Source organism: Chelmon rostratus, chromosome 20, assembly GCF_017976325.1.
Source record: "Chelmon rostratus isolate fCheRos1 chromosome 20, fCheRos1.pri, whole genome shotgun sequence".
Classification (NCBI taxonomy): Eukaryota; Metazoa; Chordata; class Actinopteri; order Chaetodontiformes; family Chaetodontidae; genus Chelmon; species Chelmon rostratus.
Window position 1 is genome coordinate 18,395,591 of NC_055677.1, and position 19,070 is coordinate 18,414,660.

The window sequence follows — 19,070 nt, forward strand, 5'->3', positions numbered from 1 at the left end:
CTGATCTGAAAGCAGTGTCTCATGCCTTCAGCAGTAGGTGGATCCCTCTGTTCATTCACAGCTTGTGATTTGGCAGTGCTGTAATCCTTTAGAGCAGGCATGTCAAACTCATTCCATAAAGGGCCGTGTGGCTGCAGGTTTTTGTTCCAACCAAGGAGGAGCACACCAGGCCAACCAATCTACATCAAGGGTTCACTTAGTTATCAGCTGAAGACTGAGACCAACTGATTAATTGATTCCAGCCTGGTGTGCTCCTCCTTGGTTGGAACAAAAACCTGCAGCCACACGGCCCTTTATGGAATGAGTTTGACATGCCTGCTTTAGAGCATTGTTTCTCAACCCTGGTCCTGGAGTACCACTGCCCTGCATATTTTTGATGTTTCCATGCTCCAGCACACCTGATTCAAATGCTCAGCTCGTTACTGAGCTCTGCTAAGGCCTGATAATGAGCCATTCATTTGAATCAGGTGTGCTGGAGCAGGGATACATCTAAAACATGCAGGGCAGTGGTACTCCAGGACCAGGGTTGGGAAACAGTCCATTAGAGGGTAACGACGGTATTGATGTTTGTGTCAACAAAGTAGGAAAAGGGGTCAATGTTCATCTGGGAGTCCAGACTGGCAAACGTTTTCCGGTCTTTTTGTTCAAACTGGTACAATAGTACAGAGTTCATTCCCTCTGGCTGCAGCTGCTCAACCTTGAACAGATTCATCACTCCTTAAGTTAGTTAGAACAAGTCCAAGGAGGGCAACTGGTCTCTTTCATAGTGTTGCCCTTGATGAAACCCTCCTTGGATAAGAAAATCTTAACATAAATTAGGCTGAGGCAATTCTATGTTTGTTATCGGTAAAAGTCCCAAAAACACCAAGTATAAGTCAAGTTATACCTGATCTTCTTCATCTTCTTTCATGGCATCAGTATTTTCTTCTTGCTATACTTGTCATGCCTACTCTGTTTTTTGTTCCAGAAAATCTCTGTGACTGACCAGTGTGGTCATCCTATTTATTTCTTCTGCCTATCACTCTAATGTTTGAATTTGGTCTATGCAAGCTAAGGAACTGGAGAAACCACTCCACCATAGTGTGGGAGGATTTTTAATATCTCCAAATGCTGCCTAAAAATATATTAAAATGTCTGTCAGTGGAGAGTCTCATGGTGATTGATGCTTTTTCAGCAGATTTGTGACCATGAGAATAAAGTTTAGGAACAAATACTTATGAAATATAAATGTTGGATACAGTTGCAAGGAGGCAGGAGCAATTTAAAGATGTGCCCCTGGTTCTGGAAGTTACAGTTGCACTGATTTTTCTCACAGACAACTCTAGGTGACTGAGCATTAGAACACTTTCACAGCCTGGATGAGCATGAAACTGCTGTTGTTCAAGCATCAGTGAATAATATGAACAATTTTAGGTTATTTGGCTACTACTAAAGGTAGGCCGACAAGCCGGTGTACATAAAAACGTCAGGAGTCAAGTGCAACTCTTTAATTGCAATATGGCAAGAAACATCCAATTACCCAGCTTTAGATTCTGCAACATGCATGCCAACAGCTGTCAGGAGCTACAATGTGCCTTTTTTTGATAAAACTGACAACACAAGTGTTTTCTGCTGCTTTGATTTACACCTCTGACTGGTTTCTTCAACTAAGAGTCAGACTGGCGGAAAAAAAAAAAACATGATTTTTCTGAAACAAAGTTGAAATTGTTAGTCAGACCACGAAGCATTACTGTGTCCGTTTGCCAGTGTTCCTTTGCATGTATGCTTTTGCTTGATTGCAGAAAATGTGTGTGTGTGTGTGTGTGTGTGTGTGTGCACGCCAGCAGGTAGCTGGGTCCATTCATCAATGTTTGAAGATAACAGGCAGGGGTAAGTGGTGTCTGGCCCAGTGTGTTAGCCTCTCCTAACTGCACATACACATAGCAAGAGTGGTTTCAGAGTGTGTTTCAGAGTGTGAGCTTTGTGACGGTGCATGTGTATTAAAGAGAGAGAGACAGACAGAGACAGTAGAGACATTGCTATCATAGCCAGGGCTCCCTTGAAAAAGACATGTTGTGATGTCTTGGTTAAAAAATAATATAATAATAACAAAAAACAATCGATAAATAGATAGTCAGCTGGTGTATAGTAGCTGGTGAGCAGTGAAAGATTATGAATCAGAGTTCATTTATCATGTCAGAAACCGTAGTTAAATGATTGTGAAGGGAGTGGATTAAAATGTGTGATTGTGTGTCTTGTGTGTGTGTGTGTGTGTGTGTGTATACATTTGTGGATGATGATATGGAATGATCACTGTCATGTCATTTTATTTTCACAATGTAAGTTTACAGTATCCACCAAATGTGTAGCTTAAGTAAAAGCTAATGGTGTGTGTGTGTGTGTGTGTGTGTGTATGTGTGAGCATGTGCTTGCTCCTGAGAGGTTGGATTAGAACTGTTTTTCAATTTCCTGGGTGAGGCATCACAAACTCCTGAACACCCACATGGGTAGCAGGTGTAAAGCTGACTTAAGGGAGTCCAGCACATTGCCAGTGTGAATAGCAATCAACCTCACCCACCCTCTGTGTGTGTGTGTGTGTGTGTGTGTGTGTGTGTGTGTGTGTGTGTGTGCGTGTGTGTGTGTGTTTGGAAAAGGCTACTTTTGGCTCTATGGAAAGCAGAGCTCATGTTGATACTTTGTTATTCAGCCTCTCATTACACACTGCTTGGCACACACACACACACACACACACACACACCAGTACCCCCAGTGAACGCACTCTGACACAAATCCAAAATCACAAACACACACATTCAACTCCAGCATGATAAATATGCAATATTCTGCCCTTGCCAAAACACATAGCACTGGGACTGGGAACACTGGAAACACTGGGCTTCAGTCTGATGCTATCAAGACTGAACTGGTCTGCTTCCATGCAATGGACCTTAGCTGAAGCCAGAGGAACTCTCTGATGGATCACTCTGTGCCTTACGTACTAAAACAAGGTGAATCCATAGCACTCAGTGTTGCTCTGTCAAGTAGAAATGCTGCCATTTGACTAAAATGTTGCCTTTTTTAAAAAGTATTGGTATAAAAATTAAAATATTCACTATAAAAACAGCTGCAGCAACACACAGACATCTTAGTTGAGCTAGGTGAACATAAGTTTGCATCAAAGATGGCCTGTTTTAATCTGATATCGTGGGTGGAGCTGATGGCGTCAGGCCATGTGACCTGCTCAGAAATATCAACACGTGTCTCCATCTTTGAGAAGCAAACAGCAGGCTGTTGCTGTCGCTGTTGCAGCGACAGCAACTGGAAGCTAAAAGACAAACCTGAAAAAGGGAACAAACCAAAATATTTGGCTGGCCACAGTAATCAATCTCGTGCCACCCAACGATTTTTCCGTGACCAGTGTGTTGCCAGTGTGGTGATGATGATGTTTTCTTCCTGTGCTGCTTTCTTTGATTTGTGTTTCTGTGTCATCTTTCACAACTGTCCTCACCAAAAAAAAAAAAAAAAATGACAGGCTTTTGAGAGAAACAATTTCAAAAATCTGAAATCAATAAGTCAGGCTCTAAAACTCAAAGACTTGAATAAAAAAAGCCCCATACACTAAATGGCAATTAACACAGAGTGTGAAAGATTTCTGACATGAGTAATACATCAAGGCTAAGAGACTGAGAGAGAGGCTGAAAGAAAGATTAATATGGGTGGTTGGGTTTGTAAAAATGTTCCTTCCCTTCTGTCCTTGCCTTTTCAACTGAGAGAAAATTCAACAAGTTAAAGTCTAAAGTATGCCAAGTATGTGAGCGATTTATTATGACAGTCCATTAATGTACATTATGGTAACTGGTCTCCTTCTGAAGTGCTTTCCAAGAGGAACTGAAATGTATGATTTTGCAGCACAGACAAAAAACGGATGCTTTTTTGTCCTTTCAGCCTCTGGCTTTCCGATGAAAGATCAACCTTTATGAGTAATTCCATTCAAATCGTGTTCCTGGAGGAAAAAAAAAGATTCAATAAGGAAGGTAACAAATTCTCATACAGAAACAAGAAAAGATGAAGCAACCATATAACCAGTTTGAAGGGCTTCAGTGGGTTATGAATGACCCTGGATTTTCAGAATGCTTGATAAAGATCTTCTGTGTGAGAGATGAAAGTGTTCCACAACATTATTGCAGGTTGGAGGCTTGGTTCGACAAACATTTCCTAAAAGCAGAGCTGTAATGGAGGCATAAGAATTTTTACAGGTTAAGAGGTGACGGGCAGTTTGTTGTTTGTTGCAATGTAACTACTTTGAAAAAAAAGCCTATATTAGAAAGGTCACGGACCCTCACGGAGACTCACCACTCAATGAAAAAATTAAGACACTCAGACAGGATCACTGGCTTCCATTAATCTCCCCCAGGGTCCAATTAGGTTACAAATTAACACAACAATGCTTGACACTGCAGTAGATAAAATGTGAAAAAGATTAAAAGCAAAAAAAAAAAAAAAGCTAATAAGCAAAAACATGTTGGCCCCATCATCAGCTTGTGGGGGCTTTTCTGAGACTTCTGGAGGCACTTTTGCCCTGAACTCCAACTCATTTGCAACCCTGCTGTGCTAACTATGAAGATTGCTTTCTAAAGTGAATCACCACTGATGCACTTTTGTTGGATTGGACCATATCATACTGTAAGCTGTTATTTTTTCCATCTTATTTACCACGGGGGGTGTGCACAATCATCCTTGCTGCCAACCAAATGTTGGTACTGGCTGATGAAAGACTTTGGCAGACTTGATTAAAAAAAACTTTGAATTGAACTGAGCATTTTTTAAGTATTTATCTCTACAGTATTTTATTATATTGTGACTACTGACTGATGGTCAATAAATAATTTACTTAATAGGCTTAATGGATCGGTTATATGCCATGAGAACAACTTTAAGGTTGCCAGGTTGCAAAATCCTGCCGGGGTCACATCCAGCCTACCAGAGATTCCCATCCAGCCTGCAGAATATTAATGAATTAAGAAAATATTTTCAGAAACGCATGCATCTAATTTTACTCACCAGTGGAAGTGGCCCAGTCTGTCCTGAGAGTGAGCATGAATTAGCTTGCCAACCCCTGACATAGGCCAAAAAGTCTGTAATGAAAAGTTCACCCGTTCTCTTCTTTTCCTCACTTGGTTCTATCATCTGTCTTTGCAGCATTTTCTTCTAAATGCTGCACATGTGATAATCAAATTAGTGATTTTTTTTCTTCATTTGTCCTCACCTTTTCTCTAACACCTTGATGACTTTTGTAGACTCGCTCAGATTTTTGTCATTTTTCCTTGTTTTTGTGCTTCTGCCATGTAGCCTATGGAAATGGTTTCATTTTTTGTCTGTTTGGACGATCAGTAGTCTGCACTGGGGGTAACTGAAAACAGGTGCTCTTAGACTACCTGTTTCTGACTTCCTGTCTGGTCCGAACTGCTCTGTGCACCTTGACACTGCTTTTGTCAGCAGAGTGGACAGCCGCTTCTGGGATGATTCTGAAACATGGTGCTGCGTGTCTGGTGGAATCACAAGTTTTGTCTATAATGGCCAGGATCAGCTCCGGCGGTGTAATCAAGCCACAACAGTGAACCTTGTCTTGTCTTGTGTCTTTGTCTTTGATCTCATTCTTTTGGTCACTACCCAACTGTCATGTCTAGATGGGTGTATAAACATGGATCCGATGTAAATCGAGAGTTCCTCTTTCAGACTCAACTCTGACAATGGTCAGGTGCAACCGGTGCACCGCTGCTGATGCCACCAGCCTGCTGACATCATGCTCCGTCTTACCTTCACTTCTGAGACCCCTGGATATTTCATTTTATTTAAATCCCTTCACTCAGGATGAACTCAGTGACTCCCTCCCAATTCAGAGAGAGAAAATGAAAATTAGAAATTGAAAAAAAGCTAAATCTTTGATTCATAAAGACAGACATGCAACATATCAACATTCCCTTTTACTTTTTAGTGAAGGACAGAGAAACAGTTTAAACCACATGCTGAACAACGACCTCAGTCCACTTCCTCCTGGACTGTAAGTGTGAGTAAACATGCCTCCTTGAATTCAAGAAGTCCCAGTGTTGTAAATTTTTGAAACATACTCCCTTCATATGGTTTGCTTAAGGGACATTAAAAAGATGTTGGGATCTCACCGCATGGGTGGACAAAGACAGACCTGCGTGTCCCAAAGCCTGATAAGAACTCAAAACAAAGCCCAAAAAAGTAGTGCTAAAATCCCATCAAGCCTTGCAAATCTAATCTGAATGTAAGATCTGGCTTAAGTGCAAATCCTGGTGTCCCAATGGACGAGACCTACTGGAATTTTTTGGAATCCCAACGACATGGCCATGACATCATCAAGATATATAGTGCTCCCACTCCACCTCGCCTTTCCACTGCAACATGAAGTTGTTGCAGGAGGTGTTTCATTCCCAATCAAACGTTTGCTCTTTAATTAGCCTAAGCAACATTCCTTTAACTCACTGGACGAGTAACAGAGAGTTTGTGCTCACCGAGCATGTATGGATCCCGGAGGACATCAGCTGTTTGTGCACCCGGCGAGCTCACTGTGCCTGCAGAAGTAAAAACATGGATTAACAGAAGACTCAAGAAAGAGAAGGATAACCTCTTTGCCCTGCTCTCTTTCAATTAAGTCGACTCTCCGCTGTTTCCTCCGCTGCCTACGAGGACCAGCCTGCTGTTAAACCACTGACAGAATGTCCACATCACCATCTGAGCTAGAAGAAACGCCAGATGCACTGGATGGACCGAAAACATTAATGGCTACCACAGCAACCTCAAGTAAGAGGCTTTTGTCTGGTCAGCGACAGTTTCATGATGACTGTAAGCTTCACTGTTGTATAAGCTTGCTATATTGTTGCGACCACAGAGTCCTATTGCCCTTAGTTGTGCCTTGATCATTGTGTTTGCTGCTTATTTTTGTCTGCTTAGCACTTTACACTGACTGTGCGCCATCGGGCTTGGTTTTGTGTTAGTTTAGCTGTACTTTATCTGTTAAAAGATCAGAGCCACAGCTGACAAACCCTGAGCGGTAAAGAGACTGTTATTTTGTCTTTCCGTGGCAATTAGGGTCTCCTCTGGTTCACTGTAAAATGTGTCTTTACAGACTACTCACACACACCTTAAAGGCACAGGAGTAGACCTCAACTTTGACTGCCGCCATCTTGTTGTCAGAGACGTGTAAACACATCCTCAGTCTCTCTCTCGCTCTCTGAATTTTGCTATTTTTGCTTTACCGGTAAATCTCTTTATTAAAGGTTCAGTGTGTAGGATAATTAGGATTATTGTGTTTTCGTTAGAATGAGGGGAGGGAGGTCCTCTTCCACAGAGTCCGCCATGTTTCACCACCATGTTTCTACAGTAACCCACAATGGACAAACCAAACACCAGCTCTAGTAAGCGCCTTTAGCGTTTTTAGCAGCCACCGTAGGGGAGGGTGAGGCAAGGGGTGCTCACTTTGCCATCTGCAACCAAGTGAATACCAAGTGAAATAGGTGCCACTTAATCTTACACACTAGACCTTAAAGAAACACCTACACCACTGCTTCCATCTGTTGCACAAGAATTTATTTCTTTTTAAGAAAGTTTTACTTTCCCCTACAAGGAAGCTCAGCACTTTTCATGCTATAAAGAGCTGCATTAAACTGAGACACAGACAGAAGGACAAACGTACAGCATAGGTACAAAGGTAAGGTAGAGGGAAGAAACAGGCCGGGTTTGAGGCTCGCAGGAGAGGAGACGCACACATCAAAGGGACAGATGATTTTCATGCTAATCCCACCAGCAAAAATAGGGGAGCTGTGACCATTAGCACTGAGGTGATGGCCAGTGTGTGATGCCTCACACCAAGGGATAGCAACGAGAAGAGAAGGATCTAATGTAAGTGAGTACACAGCTAGCTGCATAATTCCCACTCATTGCTTTTAAAGGGTCACTTCACCAGAGATGGAATTCAAGTCACCTCCGTTACTGTTGGGGTTCAGGAGGTATACAGTGATAGACAGTACATTCACTCAAGCACTGAACGTCACTTTCTGTAGAAACATTATTCATCTACTTGATAACACTGACCACAATTTGGACAACTAGACTTTGCAGGCTGTCAGTATGGTATGATGGCAATGGTGCACGCTTTTTTTAAGCCCATGTTTTTGGCCTACATTGTTTTTAGTAGCAGTAAATTATACCTTAGAGACAGTGACGGCGCTAACCCACCGAGCTGTGCCTCCTCCCAGTCAGTCCTGAGTTCTGTCAGCGTGAAAAAGGTCAAAGCTTCAAGTCAATTATGGAACAATGCAAATCCATTTCATAGGACCATCTGCACTGTCTGCTCCTCTTTTCCTCAGCAGCTGGACGGAGGGGGCGGGGACGCCGGTTACAGACAGACAGACAGATCGAGCAGATGGCTCACACACTCCTCGCTTGCAATTAATCTCTGGCTTTCGCTGCAGCTCTTCTTAACCTGCACTCGCTGGCCCAATCATTGAGCTACACCAAAAACCATATGGCTGGGAAACTCGCACAGGTGGCAGCCCGTCCCGGGCGTGCCGCCAGAGCAACATACTAACACAGGCGACTCACAAACACAGACAAATACACACTTCCTCGTGTGTACTAGTTACACCCAGCACTGATACATGCACACTTAAATATAAAACCGACACTACTGCATCGTTTAACTTGCTCTAGCAGTCCTATAGACTTCATGAGCACATGATGAGCACATGCTCAGTGCATGAAAGAAGAAGTAACGACACAAAATGTATTATATTATATAAAGTACATTATTATTTCATCGTATTGTTTTGACAATATTTTGAACACATCACCCATCTCTACTTTGGCTGATGCTGAAACTTTGGCAGACCTTGATCACAGAATATTTCCTGCAGACTTTGTAAATCTTTATTTGTGCTAACAGCCGGATGACATGCCTACTCGGTTTGTGTGGATAAATGTACAAATATAAAGTCAGGAATAGCTCCTTGAGCAAAACCTGAGATCTAGGCTTTGCTCAAAGCTATCCAGATAACTCCAGTTGGAACGGGGCCCACATAAAGTAGCACATTTAGAAATACACACAACCTGTTTGCTGAGGACAAACACTGCTGCTCATCCTTTTGTTGTGGGGCCTGTCCAGCACCCTATATGTGGGATCCTGACTGAAATGCAGCTCCTATATCTGCACCAGGTCTTCATTTCTAAATGACAAAACGGGCCAGAGTCACAGCCAATCAACCCATTTGGCTACTCTGAAAATAAGTCAGAACATTTCTGATCTGCCACTTCTATTGTTAAGGTCTAGTTAAATTTAATCATCTAATAGGCCCTTCACAGAAGCCATTTCAACGTGTCACAGTAGGAAAAGCTCAGATGTAAATAATGAACAATGGCTGAATTCCATTCAGCTGCTTCAGTTTCAGGGTCTTGGTATTGTCAAGCTCACTGTCACATTGACATGGCTTATTTGGGACACTTGGATAAAACAGAGCCATTTGAATGTCATTAGTGACACCTTGCCCTGCTGTGACAAGTCATAATATATGAAGAATACGAGCTGGTTAAAGTTGCAGTCATTAATATCACAGTCCCGGTTGCTTTGGCAACTCCTGTTATGGTAGAAAATGACATATATGTGAAATTTCTGAATTACTGTTAAATCGTGTGTTGAACAAGTTAAGACTGTCCAGCTTTAAAGTTTAGAAGACATTGGGTTGTCTCAGTGCTTGTTGGAAACAGGTCCTGATTAGAATTAATTTTTTGGAAAGAAGACGAGACAGCTAACTCTCTTGCTGCTTCCTGGGGAAAATTTCTTTCAAGCTGATCACTTTTCCTGAAAAAATCGTTTAGTGTCCAGCTGAATAGGATCATTTGTCTTTCTTGTTGATGCTGCAAAATTTCCAGACTTTGGCTAAATCTGTTCCAGCCTTCGAGTGTCTTGTACAGCAGTGAAGCCACTCTCTATATTACAATGCGCAGTCACATTCTTTCCCTCAGTCCGCCTCCCTGCATTATCAGACTAGAGCACTCAGTTTCTTGGGACAACCCACTTTCTTATCTTTTCCCTCTCTGGTCTAGAGGGATGTGCCACAGCAACAAGAATTGTTTTGCATCACTGACTCTTATCCTCATATTTTTATTGCTGTATTGCTACTTTTCAACCATGTGATCTCTGGCCTATGGTGAAGCGGCTGTCTGCTGTGACACATGCACCTGGACAAAGACACTCACACACAGCCTAAAACTAATCCTCTCGGTTGTTTTCACTTTTTATCCCGCACTGAGCGGATGCTTGTCCTGCCTGCATCAGACACATATTACACTTTGCTTGAACAATACATACCTGCCTCAAAACCGCAGAATTTACCTAATTTAGAATTGGCAGAGGTTCCAGTGTTGTTATGGCCATTGCATAAAAATCTCGTTGGTTTGGTGACTTCAGCTCCTCCACATAAGGTGAAATGCATCACTGCCACAAATAAAACAACATCATGAATCACAGGAAGTGGTTAAAGGCATTAAGCCTGTCATTAAAGGTGTTTTAGCTCTAGCTTTAAAGCCACACACATTCTCTTTATCCCCAAAGCCAAACTGACCTGGAGAATGGCTCTTCTCAATTAATGCTATTGTTTTTCCTACATCATGTATTATATTGAAGGCAGTGCAGAGTTTTTTAGAATCATCCATACATGTACTTCAGCAGGAAAGAGAGACTTTGATGACCTTGTGCTCTCTGCTGAACTATGTTTCATCAATATGCCAATGATCTCCTCCTTGCATCCTCTTCTGCACAAGATCATAAAGCATTGCTCAGCAAGTTACAGTTCTGTCAGCAGAGGGTTACCTGCTTGGGATATATTTTAGAGAGTGGACAGCTGCTGTCTGCAGTGCCTCCTCCACACACACAGATGTGGGAGATGAGTTCTTGCGATGGACTCTGCCATTCATGCTGTCACACTGGACTGTGCGCCTGACTCCGTTCAGTGGAATGAAAATACGACAGCTGCATTCCCGGACTTGAAAGCTGCTTTTCCATCTGCAGGGGCCTCGGGCTTGCCAGACTATAGTGAGAAGAACAGCTTCACCTGAGGCACCTCAGTGATAAAAGGACACCTTTTACTTCTAAAGTCACCAAACAGCTGTACAAGTGTGTGTGATTGACTAGAAATTGCATGTTCCTTATCACACCCAGACAGATAGAGAGAATGATTAATGACAATAATTCGGATTATTTCAGATTACCCATCACCCGTGGTTAAAGGTGAAAATGGCGGTTTTGTTTTCATACTACAGGTCTCACGGTTGTACTATGAGCAGTTATACAACAGAAGAACAGCTGGTGTATCTGTTTACAGTGCAGCAGTAAACCTGTTAGCTGAGAGGATTCACTGCATCGTGTTGTTTAAATAAAGCCAATAATTGGATGTTTGCCATCGTCTGATCTCGTGCTGCATGGACAGCATGGGTAGCTTCCTATAGAGCGGCAGGACGCAGCAAAAGCAAGTAACCGTGACGAAGTCTCGGAGGTGTGATAGTTCTCACAAACCACAGTTAGAGTCACGTCTCACTGAGGCTGTTTCTGCTTCCTCCATCCCTTTCATGCAGAAACTGAGAACAAGCCACTGCCAAAAACTGACAGTGGATTGATAATTGAAAATTGTCCGCAGCCATCAGTAAAAACCTCAAACAAATCACAGACTGGTGTCAAAATAAATAAAACTGTCAGTTGAGCATTATCTTTTATTTTTATTGTATGTCTTTATCAAACAGCTGACAATAGAAAGACGTCAGGAACTGAGGAGAGACAGATGAAGGATGACACGAAACAAAGCTCCTGTTTCACATTCAAAGCCGACACGTTGCAGTTCATGGTCAGTGCCTTACCCACAGGCCACGAGGGCGCCCCTGTTAAAATCTATAATGAGAAGCAGGAGCAGTAGGAAATGTTTGGTTTGCGTTAGCATCACATTTCCAGCGTGTAGGATTTATTGGCATCTAACAGTGAGGTTGCAGATTGCAGATTTACTACACTGAACAGAGTGTGAACATGAATTTCCCCCAAGGGGGTTTGATAAAGGAATTCTCCTTCTTCTGTAAAGTTTTAAACAGTGGTAATCGGTGTAAAGCCTCACCTCTGATTGAAAGCATCATCAGTTCCAGTCCGTCTACTAAAAAGATGTTTCCACAAGTTAGACTACTTGTCAGAAATATTCTAAGAAGAAATTATCTCAGACGCAGCAGCTGCACTTGTTGTGATCAGTCTATTTTTATTCACATCTTTATTCCCACATGCGCATCATACTTAGCTTCATTTCATGTTTCAGGTGGGGAGTCACTAATTGCTTTACTTTCTCGTGTGGGTGTGAAGATGTAATTTTCTGCTGGTGATGTGTTTACAGGTGACACTGGCTGGTTTGAGAGAAAATCAAATATAGAGCTTAACATACAGGATCACACACGCACACACACACACACACCCACATACCTTCAAACCCTTTGTCTGTTTTCCCAGCACGCTTATGTGTCCATCTGATTGATCACAGAATAAAGAAGGATCAAAGATTTGGGCCTTCTTCACACAACTGATTGCAGGGCACAAGATAAAGGAACATCAGTGTGTGTGTGTGTGTGTGTGTGTGTGTGTGTGTGTGTTGGGGGATACAGAAATTGTGAAACCAGGTACAAAAACTGTATGATCAAAACAGTATTTCTGGACGTTCATTCTTTGTATGTATGTGTGTGTGTGCGTGTTTGTCGGGCTAGGGGGTGGGATGAAAATGGTGTGGTTGATGATGTATACATTTTGAAGAAAGAGACCCGGAGAGACAGAAAATCCATGTACCAAGTGTTGTGGTGCCAGGTGATCAGAAGCGAAGGCAGTGAAGGGGAGAGGATGAAATGATGGAACAGTGGGAAGTTCAGGGAAAGACAAGGCAAGCCAAGGCTCACACACATGTTTTGTGATGGATTCCCACTTTAATGTTCCCCACTGGAAGCTCGAGCAAAGTTTAAGTCATTTTCTTTGAATGAATGCAACCATCTCATCCAAGCACGGAAAACCTGTTGCAAAATTTCAGCTGTTCTACTCAGGTCCTTTTTATGCACAAATGGACTGAATTTTTCAGTGAATGTTCGGTGCTATTCTCTGGCATTCCTTTGACACAGCTGTGAGGGGTGGAGCTTTGATGGTAACTTTACCGTACAGTGCGGTTTAACTGAGCCTTAACTGAATCAGGTCCAGCTGACCAAGTCCGGTTTTAGCTTGTAAGTCATATCCATTACCTAACAGTAAAAAAATGAAAAGGCCTAATGGAGGAAAACTGTTTTTCAGGCATATATATGTATATATATATATATATATATATGCATATATATGAATGAAAAGACAAATCAATGATGGATGAAAAAAACGAAGTTGAAATGTTGAGAAAAGTTGACAAACTTTGCTCAAGCTTCTACCGAGGAGACAAAAACTTAAAATCTGCGTGGAGCGATGAGGAGACTGACCTTCCTCACATTTATGTATGAAATAAACAGAAATGCCGTACATCCGTCATGCTTTCCACGTGGGTTTCATCCAATATCCTGTTTATCAACACCAACATAACATCTCGTTCCCAAAGGTAACGGCAAAAAACTTACTGACATTTAACTTCTGATTGTTGATGATGAGGTGAGATGATCCAGATTGCTTTGGATCCATGACCCACACCTTCAGCCAACTCAACAATGAGCACAAAATGAAGAGGAAGATTATCAGTATAATTCAAAAAAGTTTCAACAATAACAGATTGATAGTGTTTGGAATTTTATTCTGGATTCACTTCATATTTGTAAGGTTCTGAATGAAGAAAAGAAATGTCAGAATGTAAATGAGGGAGAAAATGTAGCTCTACAAGAGGAGTGGATAGAACCACAGCACTCCTCCTCCTCTTTCTTTCTCTTCCAGGCCCATTAGCTGCCGATCAGAGCTGAGGTCATAATTAAAGAGCTGACCAGGTGCTGCAGATGGTAAGTACACCTGAGCCCAGGAGAGAGCGGGCGGGTGGAGGGATGGCAGGAAATGAGACACACACTGACAGAGGATGAAGAGCGAGACAGAAGGTGGGAATTCAAATTCTAAAAAGCCTTCTTACAGTTTGAATAACACCACACATCACAGCGAAACCTCCTCAACAAGCAAAAAAGTCATGCTTGATAATGAAGCCCCAGAGAGACGGAGGCCAAGTCTTCTGAATACCTTCAGAGGAGGCTTCTGAGGATGAGCACAAGGTTAGTCTTGTTAGAGGCTGCGTTCATTTGACAGTGTTTGAAAAGCCACTTTTATGCCACAGAGAAATCACATTTTGATGGAAATCTGGGCTCCAGTAATGAGTTTGTCATTTTTTTAATTCTTTTTTTTTTTTTTTTTTTTGGAATGAGAGCGCAAATGAAATGTGACAACATCATTATACATATTCATGAACGCAACTCGAACTGAAAGCAAAGAGAGAAGCCTCGTCACAGAAAGCATATTCCTCATCTATTTCACTTCATAGCGGTATCACATTTGCAACCGATGATGCCAAACCAAAGATTTTAGTGCTGAAAAAACTAATTACCTTGATCTCAGTCAACTTCAAGTGAAGAAAAATTCAAAGATGGACCATGTTTTATACTCTCAGGCTCTGTTCACACATCCAATAAGACAAATAGTGGAAGTTGTGCTATTGTTGCGGCGACAGGTGTTTTCTTGGCTCGTGCCTGGTGGATGTTCGGCGGCCCGCTGTCATCCTGACTGTGCTGATGTGGGAGGAGAGGCACAGCAGGATGCATGTCAGATAGAATCAAGTGGTGCAGTGCATTTTTGGTGTCACATCTGATCAGGAGTCAGAGCAACTGCCTCTGAGAACCTGTGTTATTTGTCTGGCTTTAGCTAGTCAAGGACTAATTAAAACCTCGACAGCAAGCCTTTATTTTAAGCTGCTCTAATCAACATTTTTATATTTGCAATGGACCATATGTGATAGCTTGTACTGTGTTATTCAGCTTATGTCAAAGCACTGTGTTGTGGTTTGTGGTTGGTCAGCATCACTTCTGTCTCAGTTTATCATTAAATTAAATGTAATTTCCAGTGTCAGTACAGTGATAATAATGAAATCTAGGCCACATTTGTAAATCTTCGGTATAAAAGGCACAACACCAATATGTTATTTGGTAATTTTATTTCATAGTATGCAAATAAAGTGTTAAAAAGTGCTTCATGTAACATTTTCGCAATAGAAAAGCGCATTGGCATGCATGTATCTGTCAGCGTACCAGACTCGTTCACTATCCAGCTGTATGTTTCTAGTTAGGCTCCCTCCATCTAATCCTCTCCTGGTTCCTCACTGAGCATGTACTTTGCATTTGAAGAAAATTGAAATAGTGTGACATCAGGCCGGATATGTCAGTGAGCGCAGTGTTGGCTGTAAGTGGCAGAGGGATGAGATGGAGGCAGCTCAACGTGTTCTCCTTTGCAAAGAAGCTCAATTTGTTTTAATGAGTTAGCATCAATCAATGGTGTTAGAGATGGTGAAGATGGGAGCTGTGGCTGCTCAATGTGTGTGTGTGTGTGTGTGTGTGTGGGAGAGAGAACAAGGGAGAAAGGTAAAAGGAGCATGCTAATATTTCTGAAAGTGTGCATGTGTGACTGTCAGTAATTGCAGCTCAGCCTGAGAGTGTGTGCAGCCGGAGCGAGGTAAAGTTGACCTTTCCAAGTGTGACAGCTAAATGGCATCAGCAGCCAGCACGACACAGAGCGTGAGGGGGGAGGAAGGTGTCGATGGAGTCGGCTGGCCTGGAGGCTGCTCTCACTTCTGATGACTTTGGGTTCTTGAGGAACACCACCAGACAAGCTGCACCACCTCCTCTTTTTGACTGGTTGTTTCTGAACTGCATCACTTCAGAACAAACATAGCCCTACAGGCCTCTATTTAACACACTGAGGTTAGAGTTTCTCTGCATGTTTACCATCAACACAATGTTGCACTAACCGAATCATTACAACATGAATTCCAAGGTCACAGAGGAAATGGACTCACAAAACAGTCTCAACTCAATGAAGAGTTCAGAGGTTTTAATGTCTCTCCAAACAAAACAGCCAATCCATCAAACAAAGGTATTCAGGTGACAAAGGCAGGGTGAGTAGTCAAAAGTCCAAAAAGGGTCATGCACAAAGAACGCGAGAGTCACAAAGAACCCTGGAAAACAACACAGGATGAAGATAATCTGGCAAAGCAAAGGGAAAAGACAAAGGGTAAATAAAGGGAGGAGCAGGTGAACATTAAGGCGCAGGTTTAACACATCAGGCTAATTAGGAAATGCGGGGAAACTTGACAGGAACTCGAGGAATGAACAGAAACCTACCAGAATAAAACAGGAAGTGAAGCACATAACACTAACTTGACAGATCGTGACAATAAATACATTTTGTAATGGTTTTTGAAAGCATCGACCATGTCGATAGGCACGTTTGCAATTCATTTGGTGAACTATTGTTTAAAAAATAAGCCGCTTTATGGGTAATGCTTTGTCGTTGTCAGCTATTTTCAGCTCTGTCATCTCATTTTATGCAGAGAAGCTCATTGTTGTTTTCATTTCTGTATTTTTTACAGTTTCACATTGTTTTGTACTCAAGAATGGCAAGCCTGTGCATTAAAACGCCACTCCAAGAAGGACATGTCTTGTTATTGAGTCAAAAGTTTAGCTAGCTGTCTAGTTGAAACACAGACGTCTCAGCGAGGACAGTATAGGATGATTCCACACCTCACAAGCTATTGCAGTAGGCAGCCAATTAGTGTTGTGATGTTCACGAACGAACTGGTTCTTTTGAACGGCTCGTTAACATGAACGATGGGAACCGAGTCGCAGCTGGGAACCGTTCTTTTTTTTCCAGTTACAAGGGGAGGAGTGCTGCCCAGCTGTGCGGTGCTTATTAGATATGCAAATAGCATCACGCTACCTTGTGCACGCTGCCTTCACGTGAGTGCGCCAGTAACAAAAAAAAGCAAAGAAGCAGAGTGATATGGCACCATCCTGTGGAATATTTACAATTAATCCAGATCAGACTTTAAAATCTAATCCAGACATGTCAAATAACGTTGTAATCAATATTTCAGAATAATTTAAACTCATATTGGTGGGATATCTAAATTAATTCCTCCCAGTGATTATTTCCAAGATAAAACGAGTTAAGGCCAGACTGCCTTCTTAAAACTTAATAAATATAAAAATGAGCCAAATGAGCCAGTTTTTTGAACGGCTCTTTGAAAGGAACGGCTCACCAAGATCCGGATCCCCTCAAAGAGCCATAAATCCCATCTCTGCAGCCAGTACATTTTACCAGAATCTTTTTTTTAGCTGTTTTTTTATCTGCCACAATCTGTCCATAACCTTAACCCATGTGTAGATGGAGTTAAAATGAGTTAGTTAGCATTGGATGTTAATAAAAGTTGGACATGACTGTAATCCGGGGTGTTGCAGAGTTGTGCCATATCAATATTCTGTTTGTATCAGGGCCGGTGGGGCTCGCGGGTTTTCAGGACTCAAAATGTGTTTCCAAAAATGTGCAAACTAGAAACTTGAATCAACTAACACTCATGGGTAGACAGGGATATGATACAGAGCTAGGCTTGGCTTGGACAAGGGACACAAGACAAGGGAAGACGCAGACTATATACACACGAGGTAACAATGAACAGGTGGAAACAATCAGGGCGGGGCAGACGATCAGACGGGCGGGAAACACATTTGGAAGTCAGGGTCTAAAACGAGAGGAGAGTAAGGGTTACAAACTAAAACAGGAAGTGTATGACAAGACCAAACACCAGTGAACAAAACAGATCAGCAGTTTTGCCGAGACATTACAGTTTGGTAATAAGTTCAGACTCATTGCTGAGGGCAGCATATTCAGGATAACATCTGCGTATCACAATTATACAATGTGGTGGCTGTGGCTCAGGAAGTGGATCTGGTCTTTCACTGATCACAGGGTTGGCGATTCAATCATTATCCCTGATGGAAATAGTGAACACTGAACCACTAATATAGAAAATATGGACGTAAATCTTAAGAGTTCAAACTGTGTAAGGAACAGACTGAAATCTGTGATTATTTTGTTCTATCAATATTTCATTTAGGGCCATTAGAGAACACTGAACACTTCATGGACATTAATGCTCCGAGAGCTATTTAATTTTGTATCTTTTTAATGTGAGTGTTTTGAGCTGTCAGTATGTGAATTTGGGAGACTTGTGATAGACATGTGCTGGTTCCTTCACTGATATTATGAAAGGGTGCCATGTACTTGTCATTTCCTGGTCTCAACAGTCTAATTCGTTAGTTACATTTTACAGGAGCATTTTACTTTTTTTCAGGAGCAGCCAGAGAGTGTACAGAGGAGGCTTCAATTCTTAGACCAACAGGGTTAAAAACAACCAAAGATCAGGTGTGCCTGGTGGGCCATATTGACTTCACAATACAGCTTTCCTATTAATAAGTATATTGTATGTACGGTCGCTTTATTGTATTATCAATTAATTCTGGTTGCTGAGTATTGACCCTATCTTGCCCCTCCATTCTTTTGTTTGTTCTGTTCCCTTGCCTCTTAAGTGCTGTTTTCTGTGGTAAACAGAAGACAACAGTCTCTGTTCTGACTGGTTCGCAGCCTTACACACTTACCGTCTTTACATCTACATCAGATATCAAATTAAAGAGATGATCCTGATGTAAAGTTAGCATTCATTATCCTTTGGTGGGTCTGAGGGGGCGTTTTTCTCAGTTCAAAGTACGACTATTACTACTATTATTGTTATTAATAATAGATTTGAGAGTACAGTGTTCGATCACTGTGTACACATGAATGAAGTGGAGCTGATGTACAGCTGCAGACCTGTCATGACAACAACCCGTGCAGAGAAATTTGGCCTCACCTTATTTGACAGTCGAGGGAGGCGTCGTTCATCTGCCGATTGGGTGCCACTTGCTGCCACTTAGTGTCACAGGCTGCCAAATAGTGCCACATG